The sequence below is a fragment of the Ambystoma mexicanum genome, chromosome 1p (assembly GCF_040938575.1).
Source record: "Ambystoma mexicanum isolate Mex_15411 chromosome 1p, UKY_AmexF1_1, whole genome shotgun sequence".
Classification (NCBI taxonomy): domain Eukaryota; kingdom Metazoa; phylum Chordata; class Amphibia; order Caudata; family Ambystomatidae; genus Ambystoma; species Ambystoma mexicanum.
This window is the reverse complement of record NC_090921.1, coordinates 1,413,376,684-1,413,403,881: the sequence shown is the minus strand read 5'-3', so window position 1 is coordinate 1,413,403,881 and position 27,198 is coordinate 1,413,376,684.

Here is a 27,198-nt window from a genome sequence, read left to right as displayed (position 1 = left end):
TTGACCGTGTAGTAGGCAGAGGAAATATCGAGGAAGGATAAGAAAAGGTGGAGAGTTGGAATTGAGATTATTGTTAAGCTTTTCGACTCATCAGGGTTCATTCTCTATCCAATATGTCTCTTTTACAATCCCTACTCTACTATTCCCTAGCTCTGGGTAGGCCCTTCGGTTCTGCTAACAAAGATTCCTTATAAATACAAGCTAGGAGGCCTCTTGACCCACTCTTTGTCAGAATGAGTTTCCAACTTGGGTGAGGTCCCTAGAAAGGGTACCACCCCACCTTTTATTGGTCCAGACATCTGACAGTTGGACACACGGGAACACCCATAGGCGGTGAAATCTGGAGTGCTTTCTCAAGCTGGATGTACTCCCCTTTCAGCCACATCTGTCTGCCATTTCCATGTCCACCTCATACCAACTCTGGAACCTCAGCGTCACTTGCGTAAGGTCCCTTTTAGTAGACACCCAAATTCACTAAGTGGTAAGGGCCATGATGTAAGCCAACAGGTGTGATTTCCTTCCTGCAGCACTACCAGAACTGTATTATCAAGAATTCTCTTTGAGATCCTTGATGGATGCACCCAAAGTTATTCACCCAGCAGGATAGGATCTAGAACTGCACTATCCAAATGTACCCACTGCTTTATGGTGTGTGCGTCCTGGTGGTCAACCTGCACTCTCCGCCCTGCAGCCCTGTAAGAGGATAATAAAACCGGGTGACCCAATGAGTCATAGGAGATTCTAGGTTTGGATTTCGACCAGAGGAAGCTTCTCAGGGTATTCTGCACTAACCGCACAAAAGATGTTTGCACCTTGGTAGGCAGCATCTGGGACAAAAAAAGGAACCAGGGTAATATATTATTTTTTGTCATCTACCTTGCCTGAAAGGGAACAACTCCCAGTGGGAGTGCGGGGGCTGGCTGTCCTAATTGAAAAGCCAGATGGCCCCTCTCTGTAAAATGTGGGGAGAGAATGAAGAGGTTGTGCTGTGGTTCCTGATAAAAACTCAGAACCTGGAATCTACTGACAAGTCGACCCCTGGAACCGAAACTGAAGAGGATGATGAAGAAAGTAAGGCTGTAGCAATTTCCAGCGACCAGAGAACCTGCTGTTACCCTTCCTCCCAATCGAGCTGTGGATCCTGAAATTGATGATCCTGACCCAGAGCCTTGTGAGACCCACTAGACTCAAGAAGACCTGCAATTTAAGCCATTACACGTTGTGCTGCGGCCCTGCAGGGCTGCAGTACACCTACACCCTGCAACCTTGAGACATTGTACGGTGCATGGTCTTCCGAATCCGAATCTTGCTGAAAATTTGAGGGCATCCTGCTGGATCTCCAGAGACATGAACTGAGTCCACATTGACCCCTCATCATAGTGCTGGAACTTGCAAATGACGGGAATCCTACTGTCTTCTTATGTGCTCCTGAAAAAGGTGCCAAATCCACAGAGCCACACTCAGCCACACGAAAAATCTTCCATGATCCCTACTGCAAACGTCATTCCAAAGTCCTGTTTTCCATCTTCTAGGCAAAGGAATCCATCGACTGGGTTTTTGGCTGCATATCCTGAAATCTTCCTACTGCAACACTTGTGTGCTGAGGTACTGTGTTGTCTGGTTTATTTACTTGCCTTCAGTCTCTTTTGATTATGTGTTTCCTTGGGGTGCTTCTGTGATTGGGAGGTTCCTTGTCTATTTCACTGAGGCCCACTGCTACAATCCTCCTAGGGTGTCTTCTCTGAAGTCCCTGGGCCCTAACTAACTTTCAAAGTGCACTACTTACTTCTTTGCTCAGTCTTCCTCAGGAACTCTGACTTTGCCTGCAAATGAGCCCTATCTCACTTTGCCTACTACTGGCCACTTGGGTCCCTCTCAGAGAACTCATGTACTAGAATTGGGAAGGGCTAGACAATTTAAAGGGTCTACTTTGAAAAGTAGAACACGTGTTGAAAAGTGCACTTACTTGTAAAAGAGATAGTTGGTAACTTTACACTCTCAGAGTGAATAGTTACAAAACGTTACTACTTACCTTAGATATGTTCTGCCATTATGAAACATATATATAGGATTTACTTACCTTGAATCAGTTGTGTGCCTTCTTAAATAGGTATTCTCAAAGTCATACTTTCCTTAGAAACTGTCTCCCAATCTAACAGAAGGTAGCTAGAAGGTTAACTTACTCACCTGTGAATTGAATTCCCCTCTTCAGAAAAGTAATGCTGCTGGTTTCACTTTATTGTTCCTGTTAGGATAATTGTATGAGTTTCCCCAATTGGGCTCTGATTCCCCTGACTTGCTGTTAGCATGTCCAGAATAAGTCTGCCTAGGTCATACTTAACTTGTAGGTGGCTGGTAACTCCTGACAAAGGTATATAGGTTTTACGTGCCTTGCATAGCTGTGTGCCATCATAAAATAAGTTAACACGTTATTGCTTTCCTTAGTCTGTGAACTGAAAAGCAACTGTAATTGAATATTACATCAAAAGGGTTTACTTAACTTGAGTTTAACTGTGTTATACTAAAATAAGTTGGAGTTATTGCCTCCCTTAGTCTGTGAACTGAAAATCAAATGTAATTGAATATTACACCCCAAGGTCCAACTCCACTAGAATGACTGTGTTATCCTGAATCAGAGTTATAGGTTTTTACTGTTCCTGGAATAAGTGTTCCACTAGGCAGAAAAGAATATTGTCAAGTTGATTTACTATGTGATTCCTTGCTGAGTGTCACGGTGCAACTGTTAGGGTCTACTAACCTTGCATTACTGTAAGTAATCCAAAAGTAACTCTTGGTTTTGACATCCCTAGAACTACTGTTAGGTGTTCCAAATAAGGATATATGCTTTGGCCTATGCACCTTCAAGCCTAGTGGTGTGTTTTTATCATTGTGGTTATTTATAATGTGATAGTACTTATTTCCTCCAATATTTATCTGGGCCTATTTGTATTTAAATAAACCATTTTTTTTTTTACAATACATAGTGTTGCAGCGTTTCTTTGGACCATATGTGCATTACAATTTATTTGTACTGATTCTACAGCCCCCACTCTCTCCTAAGATAAGCCTGGCTGCTTTGCCTATGCTACCCTAAACTCAGGTGGTACAGCTTTATACTAAGACTGGAGTCTTGCACTGTCTCAGGACAGTTTTTTTTTAAGTCCAATTAAGGGCATAGTAAAACCATTCAACTAACACATATCACTGTACTTCAGATGACTTGGGGTTTAATGTTATCATGCCATACAATTATCTCTTTTGTTGGGTCAGACTAGGTGTGAGCGCACACCATAGCACCTTAAAACTAGCAAAAGTGAAAATGATTACCTCTGCATAAAATGACATGTGACTTGTGCTATACCAGTGTGGTTGTATGTATTTCTTGTTCATGGTCCCTGTTGCTGGAATGTTATTGCAAGCCCTTAAGAGAGGTTGATATAGAAATGTTTGCAAGTTGCATTGTGCCCCACAGTCCAATCGTCAGAGCTACCTTAGGATAGATTGCCTGCCAACAAGCAAGTAGCAGAGCAAAAAGTGAAACACGCACTTATATGGTTGAAGAACGGCTTCTTGTGCCTACACAAGACCAGGTAGTGAATAGGATAACTCTGACCAGGTGTGTAGGATTTTGACACTGTTCTTCATGTTTCACAGCAGGGCGATATGTTGCCTGGTGGCCATGCGGTCAGTACCGAGGGAGGATGAGCTAGACCGCAACTATTTAAAACACTGTCTTCGCTGAACGAGGTCACACAAACAATAAAAAATAAATCAGATCAAATACACGTCCTTCCATAATTCAAAAACACCCTATTAACATTGCCCAATTGAATCCTTCTATTGTTTTTACCCCACCATACTTCATGAACCTGTGCTCATTTCACCCTACTCGATCCTTAAGGCAAGCATATATCATGCACTTGCCCATGCCCTTTGAAACAATTTCTTGATGTCTAGGCGCCTTACAAATGCCCAATAAATAAATAATAGTCGAACATGCCAGAATCTTCAGCACACCCTATTTCCTATTATCAATGATTAACTCCTTTCGTCACTTCATTTACCAGTGGGAGAGTGAGTCATCTGATGTCATGCCGACTGGGCTGATCTTCCAGAGATGCACGTAGACTTTTGGGGAAACTGCTAAGGGAAAACTGGAACAGTGAATGTGGTGGGACAAGGTCAGGTTTTGGCCCAGCCAATGGCATAACAGGGTCAACCTGACATTTGCTAAATTGGAGGCAGCAGAATGGTTAAATGTACGTTAAAGCAATAGAGAATTGGCCACAATGGCGTGGTCTGATACTCTAGCCTCTTCATTTGAAGCAAGGGTGCCCCACCTTTTCCAGTTGGCTGTCCTGAACTTCTGGTAGTCTAGCCACTCAACCAAATGTGCTATCAAGTGGCTCGCCCCCTTTTCTTCTCTCCTATCCTAATTGAAGACCTTTTAGGGGAGATTCCCTCTACTGCAACATGTCCATCAGTTAGCTTTAACACTCAATAATGACTCAATAAAAACTCAAATAATGGGAGGCCACCAAGAAGCTGGTGTTTGGAGGCAGCCTGCTGTTGTTCTGCGTCTGGGATCTCTCTGGCCACAGCCCCACAGAGGTAGCTGATTGGTCCTTAATAGCACATACAATTCCCTTCACCATCATGTCATTTCCAGTCCTCAGATATCAGAGGACTTCTGGGACAATGGCTATTAGGATGCTCATGGGTTCTGGCCAGCGTCAGTAGATGGCACTGCACATATGGGTGATGAGGTGCTTTGGGCTGAACCTGGTGCAGAAGACTTTTTGTGCCTGGTGAACCCTCAGCACTGGAATTGTCCTTCTGTTCCTCACACAGGGTTCCATGAGTTTATAACGCCACCCTTAATAACGACATACATTTTAAGTGACACCTGAATAACGAAAAAAGTAAATTTACTTTCTTCTCTAATTTTGGGGGGGGGGGATTTTGGCAGAGAGAGTCCCACCCATGTCCACCGTTTCTACTGCCCCTTTACCCTCCCTCCACCCCTTGTAGTCCCTTACCTCACCCCCATATATACTTTTACTAAAAAATTCGACTTTTTGTCATAATTCAGGTGTCGTTTAAAATGTGTGCCGTTATTTATTTTTCGTTATTAACACTGCATACCCTCACGGAGCTGTGTGTGTCCACCACCAGGGAATAGATTACAATGTCAGTGAGAGTGCACTTTCAGGATTAGGGCCCTCATGAGCCGTGGCAGGAAAGGATTGTTGTCTTTACTTTGTGGTACCTTGCTTGTGCTCAACTACTTCGTTTAGGTGCCCTATTTGGTGATCTAGAGGGCCATAGCCATCACCATCAGATTTTGGATGGGCTGCTTTGTTGGTGTGGATTTTGTGGTCCACTGTATGTGCTTTTCCCCAGATGTCATCATAAAAGCTGATACCATTGTGGCAGTTCACCAAGGTAATGCAGCAATGGAACAGCAAGAAAGCCCTTTAAACATCTTCCCGTCTATGGCGTTCCATGCCTTGCCATAAAAGGTGAGATAACGCTGATTAACAACCATGTACATACCTGGGGGTAGGCAAGCAGGAACACTAGAAATGCAGCAAGCATAGGTTATCCAGGAGCAAGCTACAGGCAAGTGGAGCAGGCCCACAAGTAGGATAACGTAGAAACATTTAGGAAACTGGAGATAGAATTTAGTCAATGGCTGGAAATACAGAGCTACTGATGCGTGGACAACAGGTGGTGCAGCTCCAGGGACGTCATTTAAGGGTCACTAGGGGTCGCACTTGCGACCCCTGAGGTCTCCCTTGCTACCCCTGTGATTTCCCTTGCTACCTTAAAAAAAAACAAATAATAAAAACATTTAAAAAAAACCTTGAAAATCCTAGGCTCTGGCCAATGCCATGTCCCTCTGCACACATTACCATAAAAGGCAAAGGATGTATATCTCTTAGGTGTGCCTGTTTTACCTTTATGATTGTGTTGGCTCTTGGTTTGTAGAAGTGGGAGGGCTGAGTGGGTATTTTCACCCCTACTCATTCTTGTACTCCTGCAGAGGAGAATACAATGTGTTACAATTCCATCCTCCCAGTCATAACGTTGTGGATTAATCCACAATCCTTAAGATTGTGTGCTTACTTTTATAACAATGGAACTTTCACAGAGCCCTAGCTAAAACGTTTCCTGTCACAGAGTAGTACATCAGGAGACATATTACAGAAATTACTAGTGCAAGTACAATTTTGCACAGTTTTAGCACTTCGGACGAAGTTTGCCTTAGTACACAAACCATTTGAGCCATATTAGAAAACTTTGCAGCAATACAAGTGTAATTTTACATGTATTGGTACTAGGGCAATGTTTGCCCTTGGGCAAAATCCTCTTCTTTAAATGCATTTTTACACCGGTGCAAAGTTTCTATAATCTGGCCCCTGATGTTAAAGAGCCGAAAAAAAATCCAAAATGTAAAAAAAAAATGTATTCCGTTAGATGTAGTGTTTTTGTATGCACACCAACAATGCATTGGACGCCACATTTTCAGACCACATTCCCTTGTAACATCATGGTTTGATAAAGTGCCTGCTGAACAATAACTCGAATGCAATTTATTTTGCCTGGCTTTGCATATTAAATGAGAGCTTTAAATAACTCATCAAAGAGTAGGTAATAACTCATTTTCAGACTTCATTAAAGCACAGCTAAACTCGGCAATTGACTTTGTTTTTGAATAGATCACGGGAAGATCGAAAATTGCCTTGTTAGTTTTGTACGTAAATTGTTTGTCATTATGCATTTGCGGCCCGTATTTCCTGCTGCTGAGCTAGTGCACGGTAAAATGGCGTCTTGTAGTCATTTTTCTTTTATATTTCACCCTTTCTGAATTGGTTACTCTATTTTCCATTCCCTTTTTCTATCCCTCCCGCCCCCACACACCCCAAGTTCTTCTTTACTCTTTACTATTCACGGACTCAGGTCTGGCGACACACTGCCAGGGTCACACTAAGTCAACTCGGACAAGGTCAGACGCCCTAAATTCACTACAGTTGTGAAGTCTTTGTCATAGAGTCCATCCTTTTAAATGCTCTACTAGTCTCAAGAAAAGAAATTTACCATTTGTAGCATATCCTATATTGAACATGAGTATCAAGCTACAATTTCTGTACACTGTATCCGTGTAGAAACCACGAAAAACCCCTTGAAAAGAAAACCCCTCCCCTGACAAACGGTGCAGTTCCAAAACAAGTGTGTGCACTATATTTTTCAGCGCACGAACAGACCATGCAATCTTTCACACGTGTGACAATTAATAAAATGTGTACATGCGTTAATTGCAGGCGTTGAATGTCGAGGGCTGTGGTTGTGTAATTGGTGATACACACTGTGGAATCCCAGGGTGGCAATCTTTAATTCAAAGTGGGTTGACATCAAAAATCGGAACCTATAACCCAATTGTAGTAAACTGCTCATTTCGACTGACTTTGGTCCATAATGTACTTATTCAAAAGCAATTTATATTTAGCCGTAGATTCCGAGGATTTACGTTTGCTTATTCACATTTTACTGGGGTTTCATACGCATCTTTATATAGAAATTATGCATTATTGCATAATTCATTGCGCATAATGCACACACACACACTTGAGAGAAATACGGAAAAAACGATGAAAACTGGGACACCCACCACAAACACAAAGACTAACAATGAGGAAATCAATGATGACATCACAAATAGTATTATTGATGACGGGCAGGTGTTTTTGGTTAGTGACAGTTAGAATTTTAAGCAGATGACTTGATCTGATCATACTGTATTGAAAACATGATAAACATGCTCTAAAGGTGCTGTATATGTAGACCTTAACCTTGTGCTATGCTCTTAAGGAACTTTCGTTAGGGTTTGGCCTGGAATCATGGTGCACCCATGGAGCAAAAAGCAGGCCAGAGACAGACAGTACCATTTTTGTACATGATGATGAACTCTAATCTTAGTGTCATTTTCTGGTCATTGTTTTTGTCTCCTCCTTATCCCTGTATGTCCTGCAGATTTGCATGCATTGGTGATCTCCTTGTCTATTTTGTGTACTAACACGTGTGTAGTAATTCTTGTATTCTTAGCTGTTAATTCCAAGTTTAACATTAGTCAAGAATCTGACAAGCATGGACTCATAATTCTACTGGCCAAACATACCAGAATAAAAATATTCTACTTCTGTGGTTCATGCCGCAGCAATTACCTATGTGTATGCATTATTAGATCGCTGTATTAAAAACAAAACTTCAGTAGAACATTTCTGTTTCAAGAAGTACATGTTGTGATATATTGAGTAGTTCAGGAGTGGCCTCCTGATCACCCTTCATATGTTGCTAGCAACACTCAAAACAGAACCCATTGTATGGACTTTCCACCAGGATTAATGTCAGTCATCAGTGATGCCATTTGAAATGTCATCTTTATTGTTCAGGGTGTTAGTTTTAGCAGTGCATGGTGCTGGCGCGAGTTATGGTTGCATAGCTTACCATAACGGGTGAATTTCTTTAGTTTTTCAATTTTACCTTGCAAACATAACGTCCCTTGAACAAAGTTTTTCAGTGAATTACACAGGTTTTTATTCGTACAATTTAACCATAACATCCCTTTAGCAAAGTTCTTTCAATGAATTCCAGTGGTTTATATAAGTGAAAATATTTCATGATGTTACAGCACTGCATATAAGTTATTAATAATTCCTCTTTTAAAAGAAAGGACTATACACCTCCTTTAATAAACATATTTTTTGCAGAACATGCTATGTGTGTCATTTTAAGGAGTGCATGCTGGAGATGCAAGTAATGGTTGAATTACCTTGGGCATGAGGCTTGGCAATGGCCCTGGCTCTGCCAAATCACCCCCATTATCCATTGCACCTAGCCTGCATCCTTGTCCAGTGGCCACTAATAATGTGACCAATTGCCAGTGTTCATGGTTTGCAGCCATTGCCAGTGTACACACTCCATGTGGCATGGGCTTTGGCCATGCTGCAGGCCCCAATAAGAAAATCAGAGTAGCCATTTATCCTTGCCGGGGGCCAGGCGCACTGCCCAAGCACCAAAGTTATATCACTATTTTTTGGTACCTACATTTTGACACTTTGGAAAAAATAAAACACAGGACAGATTTGCAAAAGCATGCTTTCAGATCCTTGTTGATGCCCCTTGTGTGGGCTATAGCTGCGAGTAGAATTATTTCCCCCATTCAAGCCTATACCGATTTCGAAATGTTACCACATTGCAAGCCCCTGGTGGACAAGCCCACTTTAACCCAATGCCCTGTTCCTGGTTGTCATGGCAAGCAGTCAGAATGGCCACAGGATATGCCTCAGACACTAAAGTTATATCACTATTTTTTGCACTTGTCCTTGCCGGGGGCTGAACCCACTGCCCATTTTAACCCTTAGTTGGGCCCTGGTAGCCATGAGCAGTGTCCAGATTGTTCTCGGCAGCTATATCACTATTTATCGTACCTAAAACACTGGACAGATTTGTAAAATCATGATTTCTGGTCCTTGACAATGCTACTTGCACAGGTTTCCTGCAAATCTGTCCGGCACTTCAGGCTGAGGCTGCAAATTTATTTTCACTTCAAGCCTATCCCGATTTTGAAAATGTTGGGACCCCCCTACAATTTTGCCGCCTCTTGACAAAATCCCTTCAAACTTTGCACAAACATTCAAAGTTGGGTTTATAATCGATTTGCAAACCTCTGTGCAAATTCATCAAACGGCACCAAAGTTATAAGCCATTCAAACATTTGGGGACCTCTCCTCTTATTTTGCCCCCTCTTGATGAAACCAAACCAAAATTGGCAACAACATTCAACGTTGGATCTATGTTTCATTTGCAAAATTGGGTGCAATTTTGTTGCACTGTGCCAAAGTTATAGGCCGCCTAATAACTGCTCTTCCCCTACCCTGTAATGCACACATATGCATGGATGCCCTTGAACATCTGTCATGTTCGTGAACATCACAGCAATGCCCCTGTACATCTGAGATGAAAAACATCTGATTTTGGTCTTTTTTGGACATTCCCCAACCCATCCTCATCACCTCTCTAGAGATTGGGCCTCATTAAGAGGTTGCAGTAAATCCTGCAACACTGTTACCACCGCCTGATGTCCCAGTGCTACTGGGATATCACAAGCGGCAGCGGTACGGAAAATCCCAATTCCCATGGAGTCCAGCAGGACTCCATGGGAATGGGGACACTGAAGCACCGGCACTGTTGTCAATGGTGCCGGTGCTTCAGTGAAAAACCTGCAAAGTTTCGTAAAAGAATTAATCCGGGGCAGGGGGCAAAGTTATAAGCCGCCCAAAAGGTGCTCTTCCTATGGGTTGAGTAACGTAACCATAACTACAGGGCCGCTACCGCAGGCCCTGTAATTCAGTGAAAACACTTTGTTAAAGGGATGTTATGGTTAAGTTGCACTAATAAAAACCTATCAAATTCAGTGAAGAAACTTTGTTAAAGGGACGTTATGGTTACATGTAAAACCAAAACCCCCCAGAAATGTGACAGTTATGCCATAACTCGCGCGACCACCGTGCACTGCTAAGACTAACACCCAGGACATCAAAGATGACATCACAAATGTCATTGAAGATATCACTGATGACATCTCATATTGAGGGCACTTGTTTTTTGTTCACTGACCGTCAGCATAAGAACATTCAAAAGGTGCTATATATATAGACGTTAAACTTGTTGTATGTTCTTAAAGTACTTTCCTAAGGATTTGGTCTCACCTCATGGTGCACATACATGGAGCAATAAGCAGGCCTCAAAAATAAAATTAATTTGTATGTATGAAGAGGAACTTTAATGAAATTGGCATTTACCTGTGCTCTTTTTTCTTCCTTCCTTACTTAAGTTTCCCTGTATGTGCCTCTAATTTGTAAGCATTTTGGGTCTTCATATGTATTGTTTGTACTAACACAAGTGTGTAGTACTTCTTGAATTGTTAGCTATTTATTCCATGTTTAATGTTACTTTAAACTCGGATAAAGTAGTATTCATTATTTTACTATCTAAAATTATCAGATGAAACATATTGTACTTCTATGGTACATGCTGCAGCCATTCTCTATGTGTATGTATGATTAGTACCTGGCGAGGGAGGGTGGCAGCCTCCCAGCCAATGGGGAGGCCCAGAACACGGGTGTTACCAGACAGTAATCCCGCCTCCCTGAGCATCATCAGGGCTAGCGGCTGCCATCTCCTCTCGCCGGGGAATGAGGTAAGTCTTCCCCTCTCCCCACTCCCCATCCACAGAATTCCCTTCCTGCCCTCCCACCCCCACTTACCGTCTTTTCTGTCCATTTTGGGAACCGACAGGCTAGGAACACTTGTGTCCCCAGCACAACCGCTCCCGATCTGCAACAGGCCATCATGGAAAGGAAGAAGGGACTACACTTCATTGTCCATTCCCCTGCGGCCATTTTTTTACATGTTTTTCTTCTGTTGTGAAACGCCAGACAGTTTCGTATCAGAAAAATAAATACATTCCCACCCCTCATTCTTTTTTCAGATATGTCTTTATTTATTTTATATATTAATGTATTTATAAACACAAACTGATCTAGCCTGTTATATCTTGGCCGTACTACATCTTCGCGTTATCCAAGGTACTTTTACTTGAGGGATGTCAGCCTCTGGGACAGATGCTAGGGGTGTCACAAGTCCTAAAACTTGTAGGCAGATACATGGGTTTTTCCACTTGATTAATGATTAGTGACGCAGGTGATCTGTTTCATTGTACAGGAATAGGCGACTCTTTCACGAGCAGTGTGCACTTGTCATTCAGGAGTTAATTGAATAATTCACATGAATTGAGCAATTGAGCAATTTAATTTGTTATACGTCTTTCTTGTGAATTTTGGCATGTCAATCCTGCTTCTATGGTATATGCCCAATAGATGAGGATGATGATGAGGGAGAAGCTCTCCTTCCTCCTCAACTTATACTCAGTTTCTGCTTTCCCATAACCCAATCTGTACGACAGTTGAGTATTCTGGGTTTACACAGGAGGAACTCGACATCCTTTTCATTGTAATAGGCTCAGGTGGGCTAAGGGAGGAACCAATAAAATTGTGGGGGTGAAATTTGAGACTAGAAAAAAAGGTTTGCGAATGGAGAGAAATACCTCGATAAATGAGTGCAGTGACGAGGGAGGAGAGCCAGCTTTGTGGGTATTGCTGGGTGTAATCGAGGCATTTTTTAGACTTGCAATGCACAACTCCTTGGCCCATTAATTCTGAATTTTGTCTTCAGCCATCAGCTAAAGTGAACGTTCATTTCACACTCAGTTAAATTAATGATGTGAGATGTTCAAAAGGCAAACTTTCCAAGAGTGTATCGATATCGGAAATGCAAAAGACAAAATGGGAATACATGACCTTCCCAATGAGTGAGGAACAGCTTGGATAGGTGGGTGAAGAACGGCTGACAGGCCCGTCAAATTCAACAGGGATCCTGACTAGGTCAGTTTTAGGGTATACGCCTACATGCAAGGGTGTAGCAAGGACAAGACTATGCGCTGTGGGTTACAGCCATGGGGCCGAGACAATCCAGACTGAAAGAATCAGGTCCTTATTACTTAGCTAATATTACATGGCCACAGGAGTGGCCATGTAGTTATGGTGAAGTTGCTGTTTCCATTCGGAAGAGCACTTTTTGGGCGGCTTATAACTTCGCTCCCCCGGACGAATCCACACAAAACTTTGCAAAAAAAGTATATGGCCCACTCTGATTTCTTTTTACAAAGTTTGGTAAGGTTTGGTCCAGGGGGGGCAAAGTTATAGGGGGGGTCCCAATTTTTTTTCCCATAGACTGAATGGGAAAAAAAACTTTGCTCATGCCTACAGCCCAAAACGCTGGACAGATTTTCACCAAATTTGTACCAGGAGCAGTGGCTTGGTCCCGAAAGCGTGCTTTTGCAAATTTGGTGAAAATCCGTCCAGTAGTTTTTAAAAAAATGACCAAAAAGTAGGTCAGAAAAAAATTGTGATATCTGTGTCTGACACACTTCCCTGATCGCTCCGCGGACAGGACGGGGATTGGGCAAGCGGCTTGCGTAATGTCCGCGGACATCTGACGTGCCCTCTCATTGGCTGCGGTGAAGCGTGCAGTGCGTCGTATTTTGAGAGACGCCCGCCATCTTTGTTTATCATTTGAGGAGCGGGATCTGCCGCCTGCATAGTAAGCTCAGGCCCCGTGTCTTCCTCCCGTTCCCCCCACCCCCACTCATGCCCTGTCTTCCTCTCGTTCCCTCCACCCCCCGCTCATGCCCCGTGTCTTCCTCCTGTCCCCCCGCCCCCCATAATGCCCCGTGTCTCTCTTTTGTTCCTCCACCTCCCACTCACGCCATCGGCACACGGTGGCCTGCGGAGGGCCGAGGAGCGGGATCTGCTGCCTGCATAGTTAGCTCAGGCCCCCTGTCTTCCTCCCGTTCCCCCCACCCCCGCTCATGCCCTGTGCCTTCCTCACGTTCCCCCCGCTCATGGCCCGTGTCTCCCCTGTTCACCCCCGCTCATGCTCCGTGTCTGTCCCCCTCCTTTCCCCCCACCCCCGCTCATGGCCCATGTCTCCCCTGTTCACCCCCACCCCCTGCTCATGCCCCGTGTCTCCCCTATTAACCCCACCCGCGCTCATGCTCCGTGTCTGTCTCCCTTCTTCCCCCCACCCCCGCTCATGCCCCGTGTCTCCTTTCTTCCCCCCACCCCCTGCTCATGCCCCGTGTCTCCCTTCTTTCCCCCTCCACCCCCCACTCATGCCCCGTGTCTCCCTTCTCCCCTCCCACCCCCCGCTCTTGCCTCGTGTCTGCCCTGTTCAACCCCACCCCCCGCTCATGCCCCGTGTCTCCCCTGATCCCCCTCCACCCCCGCTCATGTCCTGTGTCTCCGTTCTCTTCCGCCCACCCCCCGCTCATGCCCCGTTTCTCCCTCCTGTTCCCCCCACCCCCGCTCATGCCCCGTGCCTTCCTCACGTTTCCCCCGCTCATGGCCCGTGTCTCCCCTGTTCACCCCCACCCCCCGCTCATGCCCTGTGTCTCCCCTGCTCACCCCACCCCCGCTCATGCTCCGTGTCTGTCTCCCTTCTTCCCCCAACCCCCGCTCAAGCCCCGTGTCTCCCTTCTTCCCCCCCACCCCCTGCTCATGCCCCGTGTCTCCCTTCTTTCCCCCTCCACCCCCCGCTCATGCCCCGTGTCACCCTTCTCCCCCCACCTCCTGCTCATGCCCCGTGTCTCCCTTCTTTCCCCCCTGCACCCCCCGCTTATGCCCCATGTCTCCCCTGTTCCCCCCACCACCTCGCGCATGCCCCGTGTCTCCCTTCTTTCCCCCCCACCCCCCGCTCATGCCCCGTGTCTCCCTCCTGTACCCCCCACACCCCGCTCATGCCCATATCTCCCTCCTGTACCTCCCACCCCCTGCTCATGCACCGTGTCTCCCTCCTATCCCCCCACCCCCCGCTCTTGCCCCGTGTCTGCCCAGTTCACCCCCACCCCCGCTCATGCCCCGTGTCTCCCCTGATCCCCCTCCACCCCCCGCTCATGTCCTGTGTCTCCCTTCTTTTCCGCCCACCCCCGCTCATGCCCTATGTCTCCCTCCTGTACCCCCCACCCCCTGCTCATGCGCCGTGTCTTTCTCGTGTTCCCCCCACCCCCCGCTCATGCCCCGTGTCTCCCTCGTGTTACCCCCCACCCCCCGCTCATGCCCCGTGTCTCCCTCGTGTTACCCCCCACCCCTGCTCATGCCCCGTGTCTCCCTCCTGTACCCCCCACCCCCCGGCTCATGCCCTGTGTCTCCCTCATGTTACCCCCCACCCCACGTTCATGCCCTGTGTCTCCCTCCTGTTCCACCCACCCCCAGCTCATGCCCCGTGTCTCCCTCGTGTACCCCCACCCCCCGCTCATGCCCCGTGTCTCTCTCCCTCGTGTACCCCCTGTTCACACCCACCCCCTGCTCATGCTCAGTGTCTGTCCCCCTCCTTTTCCACCCGCTCATGACCCGTGTTTCCCCGGTTCACGCCACCCCCTGCTCATGCCCTGTGTCTCCATTCTTGCCCCCCCACCCCCCGCTCATGCCCCGTGTCTCCCTTCTTTCCACCCCCCACCCCTGCTCATGCCCCGTGTCTCCCTTCTTTCCCCCCCAACCCCGCTCATGCCCCGTGTCTCCCTTCTTCCCCCGCCCCCTGCTTATGCCCTGTGTATCCCTTATTTCCCCCCACCACTGCTCATGCCCGTGTCTCCCTTCTTCCCCCCCACCCCCCGCTCATGCCCTGTGTCTCCCTTCTTCCCCCACCCCCTGCTCGTGCCCGTGTCTCCATTCTTTCCCCTCCACCTCCCGCTCATGCCCCGTGTCTCCCTTCTTTCCCCCCCACCCCCCGCTCATGCCCCGTGTCTGCCCTGTTCATCCCCACCCCCTGCTCATGCTCCATGTCTCCCCTGTTCCCCCTCCAACCCCCGCTCATGTCCGGTGTCTCCCTTCTTTTCCCCCCACCTCCCCGCTCATGACCCGTGTCTGCCCTGTTCCCCCCACCCCCCGCTCATGCCCCGTGTCTCCCTCCTGTACCCCCCACCCCCCGCTCATGCCCCGTGTCTGCCCTGTTCCCCCCACCCCTGCTCATGCCTCATGTCTCCCTTGTGTTATCCCACAGCCCCGTTCATGCCCTGTGTCTCCCTCCTGTTCCCCCCACCCCCCGCTCATGCTCCGTGTCCCCCTCGTGTACCCCCCACCCCCCGCTCATGCCCTGTGTCTCTCTCCCTTGTATACCCCCCATCACCCGCTCATGCCCCGTGTCCCCCCCACCCTCCGCTCATGCCCGTGTTTCCCCTGTTCACCCCCACCCCCCGCTCATGCCCCGTGTCTCCCTTCTTTCCACCCCCCCACCCCCGCTCATGCCCCGTGTCTCCCTTCTTCCCCCCACCCCCTGCTTATGCCCCATGTATCCCTTATTTCCCCCCACCCCCACCCATGCCCCATTTCTCCCTTCTTCCCCCCCACCCCCGCTCATGCCCTGTGTTTCCCTTCTTTCCCCCCCATGCCCTGCTGGTGCCCATGTCTCCCTTCTTTCCCCCCACCCCCCGCTCATGCCCCGTGTCTCCCTTCTTTCCCCTCCACCCCCCGCTCATGCCCCGTGTCTGCCCTGTTCACCCCCACCCCCTGCTCATGCTCCATGTCTCCCATGTTCCCCCTCCAACCCCCGCTCATGTCCCATGTCTCCCTTCTTTTCCCCCCACCTCCCCGCTCATGACCCGTGTCTGCCCTGTTCCCCCCACCCCCCGCTCATGCCCCGTGTCTCCCTCCTGTACCCCCTACCCCCCGCTCATGCCCCGTGTCTGCCCTGTTCCCCCCACCCCTGCTCATGCCTCATGTCTCCCTTGTGTTATCCCCAGCCCCGTTCATGCCCTGTGTCTCCCTCCTGTTCCCCCCACCCCCCGCTCATGCCCCATGCCCCCCTCGTGTACCCCCCACCCCCCGCTCATGCCCTGTGTCTCTCTCCCTTGTATACCCCCCACCACCCGCTCATGCCCCGTGTCCCCCCACCCTCCGCTCATGCCCGTGTTTCCCCTGTTCACCCCCACCCCCCGCTCATGCCCCGTGTCTCCCTTCTTCCCCCCCACCCCCTGCTTATGCCCCGTGTATCCCTTATTTCCCCCCCACCCCACCCATGCCCCATTTCTCCCTTCTTTCCCCCCACCCCCCGCTCATGCCCCGTGTCTCACTTCTTTCCCCCCACCCCCCGCTCATACCCCGTGTCTGCCCTGTTCACCCCCACCCCCTGCTCATGCTCCATGTCTCCCCTGTTCCCCCTCCAACCCCCGCTCATGTCCCGTGTCTCCCTTCTTTTCCCCCCACCTCCCAGCTCATGACCCGGGTCTGCCCTGTTCCCCCCTCCCCCACTCATGCACCGTGTCTCCCTCCTGTACCCCCACCCCCTGCTCATGCCCATGTCTGCCCTGTTCCCCCCACCCCTGCTCTTGCCTCATGTCTCCCTTGTGTTATCCCCCACCCCCGTTCATGCCCTGTGTCTCCCTCCTGTTCCCCCCACCACCCGCTCATGCCCCGTGTCCCCCCCACCCTCCGCTCATGCCCGTGTTTCCCCTGTTCACGCCACCCCCCGCTCATGCCCTGTGTCTCCATTCTTTCCCCCCCACCCCCGCTCATGCCCTGTGTCTCCCTTCTTTCCACCCCCCACCCCCGCTCATGCCCCGTGTCTCCCTTCTTTCCCCCCCACCCCCGCTCATGCCCCGTGTCTCCCTTCTTCCCCCCCACCCCCTGTTTATGCCCTGTGTATCCCTTATTTCCCCCCCATCCCCGCTCATGCCCGTGTCTCCCTTCTTCCCCCCCACCCCCGCTCATGCCCTGTGTCTCCCTTCTTCCCCCCACCCCCTGCTCGTGCCCATGTCTCCCTTCTTTCCCCTCCACCTCCCACTCATGCCCCGTGTCTCCCTTCTTTCCCCCACCCCCCGCTCCTGCCCCGTGTCTGCCCTGTTCACCCCCACCCCCTGCTCATGCTCCATGTCTCCCCTGTTCCCCCTCCAACCCCCGCTCATGTCCCGTGTCTCCCTTCTTTTCCCCCCACCTCCCCGCTCATGACCCGTGTCTGCCCCTGTTCCCCCCACCCCCCGCTCAGGCCCCGGGTCTCCCTCCTGTACCCCCCACCCCCCGCTCATGCCCCGTGTCTGCCCTGTTCCCCCACCCCTGCTCATGCCTCATGTCTCCCTTGTGTTATCCCCCACCCCCGTTCGTGCCCTGTGTCTCCCTCCTGTTCCCCCCACCCCCCGCTCATGCCCCGTGTCTCCCTCGTGTACCCCCCACCTCCTGCTCATGCCCCGTGTCTCTCTCCCTTGTATACCCCCCACCACCCGCTCATGCCCCGTGTCCCCCCCACCCTCCACTCATGCCCGTGTTTCCCCTGTTCTCCCCCACCCCCGCTCATGCCCCGTGTCTCCCTTCTTTCCACCCCCCCACCCCCGCTCATGCCCCGTGTCTCCCTTCTTCCCCCCCACCCCACGCTTATGCCTTGTGTATCCCTTATTTCCCCCCCACCCCCACCCATGCCCCATTTCTCCCTTCTTCCCCCCCACCCCCGCTCATGCCCTGTGTCTCCCTTCTTTCCCCCCCACCACCTGCTGGTGCCCGTGTCTCCCTTCTTTCCCCCCACCCCCGCTCATGCCCCGTGTCTCCCTTCTTTCCCCCCCACCCCCTGCTCATGCCCTGTGTCTCCCTTCTTCCCCCATCCCCTGCTCATGCCCCGTGTCTCCCTTCTTTCCAGCCCCCCACCCCCGCTCATGCCCCGTGTCTCCCTTCTTTCCCCCCCACCCCCGCTCATGCCCCGTGTCTCCCTTCTTCCCCCCACCCCCTGCTTATGCCCTGTGTATCCCTTATTTCCCCCCCACCACCGCTCATGCCCGTGTCTCCCTTCTTCCCCCCCACCCCCCGCTCATGCCCTGTGTCTCCCTTCTTCCCCCCACCCCCTGCTCGTGCCTGTGTCTCCCTTCTTTCAACTCCACCTCCCGCTCATGCCCCGTGTCTCCCTTCTTCCCCCCCACCCCCCGCTCATGCCCCGTGTCTGCCCTGTTCACCCCCACCCCCTGCTCATGCTCCATGTCTCCCCTGTTCCCCCTCCAACCCCCGCTCATGTCCCGTGTCTCCCTTCTTTTCCCCCCACCTCCCCCCTCATGACCCGTGTCTGCCCTGTTCCCCCCACCCCCCTCTCATGCCCCGTGTCTGCCCTGTTCCCCCCACCACTGCTCATGCCTCATGTCTCCCTTGTGTTATCCCCCAGCCCCGTTCATGCCCTGTGTCTCCCTCCTGTTCCCCCCACCCCCCGCTCATGCCCCGTGTCCCCCTCGTGTACCCCCCACCCCCCGCTCATGCCCTGTGTCTCTCTCCCTTGTATACCCCCCACCACCCGCTCATGCCCCGTGTCGCCCCCACCCTCCGCTCATGCCCGTGTTTCCCCTGTTCATCCCCACCCCCCGCTCATGCCCCGTGTCTCCCTTCTTTCCACCCCCCACCCCTGCTCATGCCCCGTGTCTCCCTTCTTCCCCCCCACCCCCTGCTTATGCCCCGTGTATCCCTTATTTCCCCCCCACCCCCACCCATGCCCCATTTCTCCCTTCTTCCCCCCACCCCCGCTCATGCCCCGTGTCTCTCTCCCTTGTATACCCCCACTACCCGCTCATGCCCCGTGTCCCCCCCACCCTCCGCTCATGCCTGTTTTTCCCCTGTTCACGGCACCCCCCGCTCATGCCCTGTGTCTCCATTCTTTCCCCCCCACCCCCCGCTCATGCCCCGTGTCTCCCTTCTTTACAACACCCCCCACCCCCGCTCATGCTCCGTGTCTCCCTTCTTTCCCCCCCACCCCCGCTCATGCCCCGTGTCTCCCTTCTTCCCCCCCACCCCCTGTTTATGCCCTGTGTATCCCTTATTTCCCCCCACCCCCGCTCATGCCCGTGCCTCCCTTCTTCCCCCCCACCCCCCGCTCATGCCCTGTGTCTCCCTTCTTCCCCTCACCCCCTGCTCGTGCCCATGTCTCCCTTCTTTCCCCTCCACCTCCCGCTCATGCCCCGTGTCTCTCTTCTTTCCCCCACCGCCCGCTCCTGCCCCGTGTCTGCCCTGTTCACCCCCACCCCCTGCTCATGCTCCATGTCTCCCCTGTTCACCCTCCAACCCCCGCTCATGTCCCGTGTCTCCCTTCTTTTCCCCCCCACCTCCCCGCTCATGACCCGTGTCTGCCCTGTTCCCCCCACCCCCGCTCATGCCCCGTGTCTCCCTCCTGTACCCCCCACCCCCCGCTCATGCCCCGTGTCTGCCCTGTTCCCCCCACCCCTGCTCATGCCTCATGTCTCCCTTGTGTTATCCCCCACCCCCGTTCATGCCCTGTGTCTCCCTCGTGTACCCCCCACCTCCCGCTCATGCCCCGTGCCTGTGGCTCTCTCCCTTGTATACCCCCCACCACCCGCTCATGCCCCTTGTCCCCCCCAACCTCCGCTCATGCCCGTGTTTCCCCCGTTCACCCCCACCCCCGCTCATGCCCCGTGTACCCCCTATTCCCCCCCACCCCCACCCATGCCCCATTTCTCCCTTCTTCCCCCCCACCCCCGCTCATGCCCTGTGTCTCCCTTCTTTCACCCCCACCCCCTGCTGGTGCCCGTGTCTCCCTTCTTTCCCCTCCACCTCCCGCTCATGCTCCATGTCTCCCCTGTTCCCCCTCCAACCCCCGCTCATGTCCCGTGTCTCCCTTCTTTTCCCCCCACCTCCCCGCTCATGACCCGTGTCTGCCCTGTTCCCCCCACCCCCAGCTCATGCCCCGTGTCTCCCTCCTGTACCCCCCACCCCCCGCTCATGCCCCGTGTCTGCCCTGTTCCCCCCACCCCTGCTCATGCCTCATGTCTCCCTTGTGTTATCCCCCACCCCCGTTCATGCCCTGTGTCTCCCTCGTGTACCCCCCACCTTCCGCTCATGCCCCGTGCCTGTGTCTCTCTCCCTTGTATACCCCCCACCACCCGCTCATGCCCCTTGTCCCCCCCACCCTCCGCTCATGCCCGTGTTTCCCCTGTTCACCCCCACCCCCGCTCATGCCCCCTGTACCCCTTATTCCCCCCCATCCCCACCCATGCCCCATTTCTCCCTTCTTCCCCCCCACCCCTGCTCATGCCCTGTGTCTCCCTTCTTTCCCCCCCACCCCCTGCTGGTGCCCGTGTCTCCCTTCTTTCCCCCACCCCCCGCTCATGCCCCGTGTCTCCCTTCTTCCCCCCCCCCTGCTCATGCCCTGTGTCTCCCTTCTTCCCCCCACCCCCCGCTCATGCCCCGTGTCTCCCTTCTTCCCCCTCCACCCCCACTCATGCCCTGTGTCTCCCTTCTTTCCCCCATCCCCCGCTCATGTTCCGTGTCTCCCTTCTTTCCCCTGCACCCCCGCTCATGCCCCGTGTCTCCCTTCTTTCCCCCGCTCATGCCCCCTGTCTCCCTTCTCCCCCCACTCCCCGCTCATGCCCGTGTGTCTCCCTTCTTTTCCCCCCACCCCCCGCTCATTCCCCGTGTCTCCATTTTTCCCCCCCACCCCCTGCTCATGCTCCGTGTACCCCTTATTTCCCCCCCACCCGCACCCTTGCCCCATTTCTCCCTTCTTCCCCCCCACCCCCGCTCATGCCCTGTGTCTCCCTTCTTTCCCCCCCACCCCCTGCTGGTGCCCGTGTCTCCCTTCTTTCCCCCACCCCCCGCTCATGCCCCGTGTCTCCCTTCTTTCCCCCCACCCCCTGCTCATGCCCTATGTCTCCCTTCTTCCCCCCACCCCCCGCTCATGCCCCGTGTCTCCCTTCTTCCCCCCACCCCCCACTCATGCCCCGTGTCTCCCTTCTTTCCACCCCCCCACCCCCGCTCATGCCCCGTGTCTCCCTTCTTCCCCCCCACCCCCGCTTATGCCCCGTGTACCCCTTATTTCCCACCCACCCCCACCCATGCCCCATTTCTCCCTTCTTCAGCCCCACCCCCGCTCATGCCCTGTGTCTCCCTTCTTTCCCCCCCCACCCCCTGCTGGTGCCCGTGTCTCCCTTCTTTCCCCCACCCCCCGCTCATGCCCCGTGTCTCCCTTCTTTCCCCCCACCCCCTGCTCATGCCCTGTGTCTCCCTTCTTCCCTCCACCCCCCGCTCATGCCCCGTGTCTCCCTTCTTCCCCCCCACCCCCCGCTCATGCCCCGTGTCTCCCTTCTTTCCCCCTCACCCCCCGCTCTTGCCCCGTGTCTCCCTTCTTTCCCCCATCCCCCGCTCATGTCCCGTGTCTCCCTTCTTTCCCCTGCACCCCCCGCTCATGCCCCGTGTTTCCCTTCTTTCCCCCGCTCATGCCCCCTGTCTCCCTTCTCCCCCCCACTCCCCACTCATGCCCGTGTGTCTCCCTTCTTTCCCCCCCACCCCCGCTCATGCTCCGTGTCTCCCCTCTTTCCCCCATCCCCGCTCATGCCCCGATGCCCCTTGTCTCCCTTATTTCCCCCCACCCCACGCTCATGCCCCGTGTCTCCCTTCTGTCCCCCCCACCCCCGCTCATGCCCCGTGTCTCCCTTCTTTCCCCCACCCCCCACTCATGCCCCGTGTCTCCCTTCTTTCCCCCGCACCCTCTGCTCATGCCCCGTGTCTGCTTTTTTCCCCCGCTCATGCCCCTTGTCTCCCCTTCTCCCCCCCACCCCCGCTCATGCCTCGTGTCTCCCTTCTTTCCCCCCACCCTGCGCTCATGCCCCGTGTCTCCCTTCTTTCCCCCCCACCCCTGCTCATGCCCCGTGTCTCCCTTCTTTCCCCCCCACCCCCGGCTCATGCCCCGTGTCTCCCTCTTCACCCCCCACCCCCGCTCATGCCCCGTGTCTCCCCTTCTTTCCCCCCCACTCCTGGCTCATGCCCCGTGTCTCCCTTCTCCCCCCCACCAAGCGCTCATGCCCCGTGTCTCCCTTCTTTCCCCCCAACCCCCGCTCATGCCCGGTGTCTCCCTTCTTTCCCCCACCCCCCGCTCATGCCCCGTGTCTCCCTTCTTTCCCCCTCCACCCCCCACTCATGCCCCGTGTCTCCCTCCTGTTCCCCCCACCCTCCGCTCATGCCCAGTGTCTCCCTCCTGTACCCCCCAACCCCCGCTCATGCCCCGTGTCTCCTTCCTGTACCCCCCGCTCATGCCCCGTGTCTCCCTCCTGTCCCCCACCCCCTGCTCATGCCCCGTGTCTCCCCTGTTCACCCCCACCCCCGCTCATGCCCCGTGTCTCCCCTGTTCCCCCCACCCCACGCTCATGCCCCGTGTCTTCCCTGCTCCCCCCACCCCCCCGCTCATGCCCCGTGTATCCCTTCTTTCCCCCCACCCTCCCACTCATGCCCCGTGTCTGCCCTGTTCCCCCCACTCCCGCTCATGCCCCGTGTCTCCCTCGTGTACCCCCCACCCCCTGCTCATTCCCCGTGTCTCTCTCCCTCATATACCCCCACCCCCCGCTCATGCCCCGTGTCCCCCCAGCCTCCGCTCATGCCCGTGTTTCCCGTGTTCACCCCCACCCCCCGCTCATGCCCCGTGTCTCCCTTCTTCCCTCCCCACCCCCCTGCTCATGCCCGTGTCTCCCTTCTTCCCCCCCACCCCCCGCTTATGCCCTGTGTATCCCTTATTTCCCCCCCACCCCACCCATGCTCCATGTCTCCCTTCTTCCCCCCACCCCCCGCTCATGCCATGTGTCTCCCTTCTTTCCCCCCCACCCCCGCTCGTGCCCGTGTCTCCCTTCTTTCCCCCCACCCCCCGCTCATGCCCCGTGTCTCCCTTCTTTCCCCCCCAACCCTGCTCATGCCCCGTGTCTCCCTTCTTCCCCCCCACCCCCTGCTCATGCCCCATGTCTCCCTTCTTCCCCCACCTACCCCCCCACTCATGCCCCATGTCTCCCTTCTTCCCCCCCACCCCCTGCTCATTCCCTGTGTCTCCCTCCTTTCCCCCTCACCCCCCGCTCATGCACCGTGTCTCCCTTCTTTCCCCCCCACCCCCGCTCATGCCCCGTGTCTCCCTTCTTTCCCCCCACCACCCGCTCATGCCCCGTGTCCCCCCCACCCTCTGCTCATGCCCGTGTTTCCCCTGTTCACCCCCACCACCCGCTCATGCCCCGTGTCTCCCTTCTTTCCACCCCCCCACCCTCGCTCATGCCCCGTGTCTCCCTTCTTCCCCCCCACCCCCCGCTTATGCGCCGTGTATCCCTTATTTCCCTCCCACCCCCACCCATGCCCCATTTCTCCCTTCTTCCCCCCCAACCCCGCTCATGCCCTGTGTCTCTCTTCTTTCCCCCCCACCCCCTGCTGGTGCCAGTGTCTCCCTTCTTTCCCCCCACCCCCTGCTCATGCCCGGTGTCTCCCTTCTTCCCCCCCACCCCCTGCTCATGCCCTGTGTCTCCCTTCTTCCCCCCACCCCCTGCTCATGCCCCATGTCTCCCTTCTTCCCCCCCACCCCCCACTCATGCCCCGTGTCTCCCGTCTTTTCCCCCCACCCCCGCTCATGCCCCGTGTCTCCCTTCTTTCCCCCTCACCCCCGCTCATGCCCCGTGTCTCTCTTCTTTCCCCCACCCCCCGCTCATGTCCCGTGTCTCCCTTCTTTCCCTCCACCCCCCGCTCATGCCCCGTGTCTCCCTTCTTTACCCTCCCCACCCCCCGCTCATGCCCCGTGTCTCCCTCCTGTCCCCCCACCCCCTGCTCATGCCCCGTGTCTCCCCTGTTCACCCCCACCCCCGCTCATGCCCCGTGTCTCCCCTGTTCCCCCCACCCCTGCTCATGCCTCATGTCTCCCTTGTGTTATCCCCCAACCCCGCTCATGCCCCGTGTCTCCCTCGTGTACCCCCCACCCCCGCTCAAGTCCCGTGTCTGCCCTGTTCCACCCACCCCTGCTCATGCCTCATGTCTCTCTCCCTTGTATAACCCCCACCACCCGCTCATGCCCCATGTTCCCCCCACCCTCCGCTCATGCCCGTGTTTCCCCTGTTCACCCCCACCCCCGCTCATGCCCGTGTCTCCCTTCTTTCCACCCCCCCACCCCCGCTCATGCCCGTGTCTACCTTCTTCCCCCCACCCCCGCTTATGCCCCGTGTATCCCTTATTTCCTTCCCACCCCCACCCATGCCCCATTTCTCCCTTCTTCTCCCCCACCCCCGCTCATGCCCTGTGTCTCCCTTCTCCCCCCCACCCCCTGCTGGTGCCCATGTCTCCCTTCTTTCCCCCCACCCCCCGCTCATGCCCCGTGTCTCCCTTCTTTCCCCCCCACCCCCTGCTCATGCCCTGTGTCTCCCTTCTTCCCCCCACCCCCGCTCATGCCCCATGTCTCCCTTCTTCCCCCCCACCCTCGACTCATGCCCCGTGTCTCCTTTCTTTCCCCCCCACCCCCTGCTCATGCCCCGTGTCTCCCTTCTTCCCCCCTCACCCCCCGCTCATGCCCCATGTCTCCCTTCTTTCCCCCCACCCCCCGCTCATGTCCCGTGTCTCCCTTCTTTCCCCTGCACCCCCCCGCTCATACCCCGTGTCTCCCTTCTTTCCCCCGCTCATGCCCCTTATCTTCCTTCTCACCCCCACCCCCTGCTCATGCCCGTGTGTCTCCCTTCTTTCCCCCCACCCCCCGCTCATGCCCCGTGTCTCCATTTTCCCGCCCACCCCCTGCTCATGCCCCGTGTCTCCCCCTCTTCCCCCACGGCCGCTCATGTCCCGTGTCTCCCTTTTTTCCCCCGCTCATGCCCCTTGTCTCCCTTCTCCCCCCACCCACCACTCATGCCCTGTGTCTCCCTTCTTCCCCCCACCCCCGCTCATGCCCCATGTCTCCCTTCTTCCCCCCACCCTCGACTCATGCCCCGTGTCTCCTTTCTTTCCCCCCACCCCCTGCTCATGCCCCGTGTCTCCCTTCTTCCCCCCCTCACCCCCCGCTCATGCCCCATGTCTCCCTTCTTTCCCCCCACCCCCCGCTCATGTCCCGTGTCTCCCTTCTTTCCCCTGCACCCCCCCGCTCATACCCCGTGTCTCCCTTTCTTTCCCCCGCTCATGCCCCTTATCTTCCTTCTCACCCCCACCCCCTGCTCATGCCCGTGTGTCTCCCTTCTTTCCCCCCACCCCCCGCTCATGCCCCGTGTCTCCATTTTCCCGCCCACCCCCTGCTCATGCCCCGTGTCTCCCCTCTTTCCCTCCACGGCCGCTCATGTCCCGTGTCTCCCTTTTTTCCCCCGCTCATGCCCCTTGTCTCCCTTCTCCCCCCACCCACCACTCATGCCCTGTCACCCTTCTTTCCCCCCACCCCGCGCTCATGCCCCGTGTCTCCCTTCTTTCCCCCCCACCCCCTGCTCATGCCCCGTGTCTCCCTTCTTTCCCCCCCACCCCCGGCTCATGCCCCGTGTCTCCCTTCTTCCCCCCCACCCCCAGCTCATGCCCCGTGTCTCCCTTCTTTCCCCCCACCCCCGCTCATGCCCCGTGTCTCCCTTCTTTCCCCCACTCTCGCTCATGCCCCGTGTCTCCCTTCTTTACCCTCCCCACCCCCCGCTATTGCCCCGTGTCTCCCTTCTTTCCCCCCCACCCCCGCTCATGTCCCGTGTCTCCCTTCTTTCCCCTGCACCCCCGCTCATGCCCTGTGTCTCCCTTCTTTCCCTCGCTCATGCCCCGTGTCTCCCTTCTCCCCCCACCCCCTGCTCATGCCCCGTGTCTCCATTTTTCCCCCCCACCCCCTGCTCATGCCCCATGTCTCCCCTCTTTCCCACATCCCCTGCACATGCCCCGATGTCCCGTGTCTCCCTTCTTTCCCCCCACCCCACGCTCATGCCCGGTGTCTGCCTACTGTTCCCCTCACCCCCCGCTCATGCCCTGTGTCTCCCTTCTTTCCCCCCACCCCCCGCTCATGCCCCGTGTCTCCCTTCTTTCCCCCGCACCCTCCGCTCATGCCCCGTGTCTCGCTTTTTCCCCCGCTCATGCCCCGTGTCTCCCTTCTCCCCCTCACCCCCCGCTCATGCCCCGTTTCTCCCTTCTTTCCCCCCACCCCGCGCTCATGCCCCGTGTCTCCCTTCTTTCCCCCCCCACCCCTGCTCATGCCCGTGTCTCCCTTCTTTCCCCCCCACCCCCAGCTCATGCCCCGTGTCTCCCTTCTTCCCTCCCACCCCCCGCTCATGCCCTGTGTCTCCCTTCTTTCCCCCCACCCCCGCTCATGCCCCGTGTCTCCCTTCTTTCCTCCCACCCCCGCTCATGCCCCGTGTCTCCCTTCTTTACCCTCCCCACCCCCCGCTCATGCCCCGTGTCTCCCTTCTTTCCCCCTCCACCCCCCGCTCATGCCCCGTGTCTCCCTCCTGTACCCCCCACCCCCCGCTCATGCCCCGTGTCTCCCTCCCGTACCCCCCAACCCCCGCTCATGCCCCGTGTCTCCTTCCTGTACCCCCCACCCCCCACTCATGCCCCGTGTCTCCATCCTGTCCCACCACCCCCTGCTCATGCCCCGTGTCTCCCCTGTTCACCCCCACCCCCGCTCATGCCCTGTGTCTCCCCTGTACCCCCCACCCCCCGCTCATGCCCCGTGTCTTCCCTGCTCCCCCCACCCCCTGCTCATGCCCCATGTCTTCCTTCTTTCCCCCCACCCTCCCACTCATGCCCATGTCTGCCCTGCTCCCCCCACCCCCACTCATGCTCCGTGTCTCCCTCGTGTTACCCC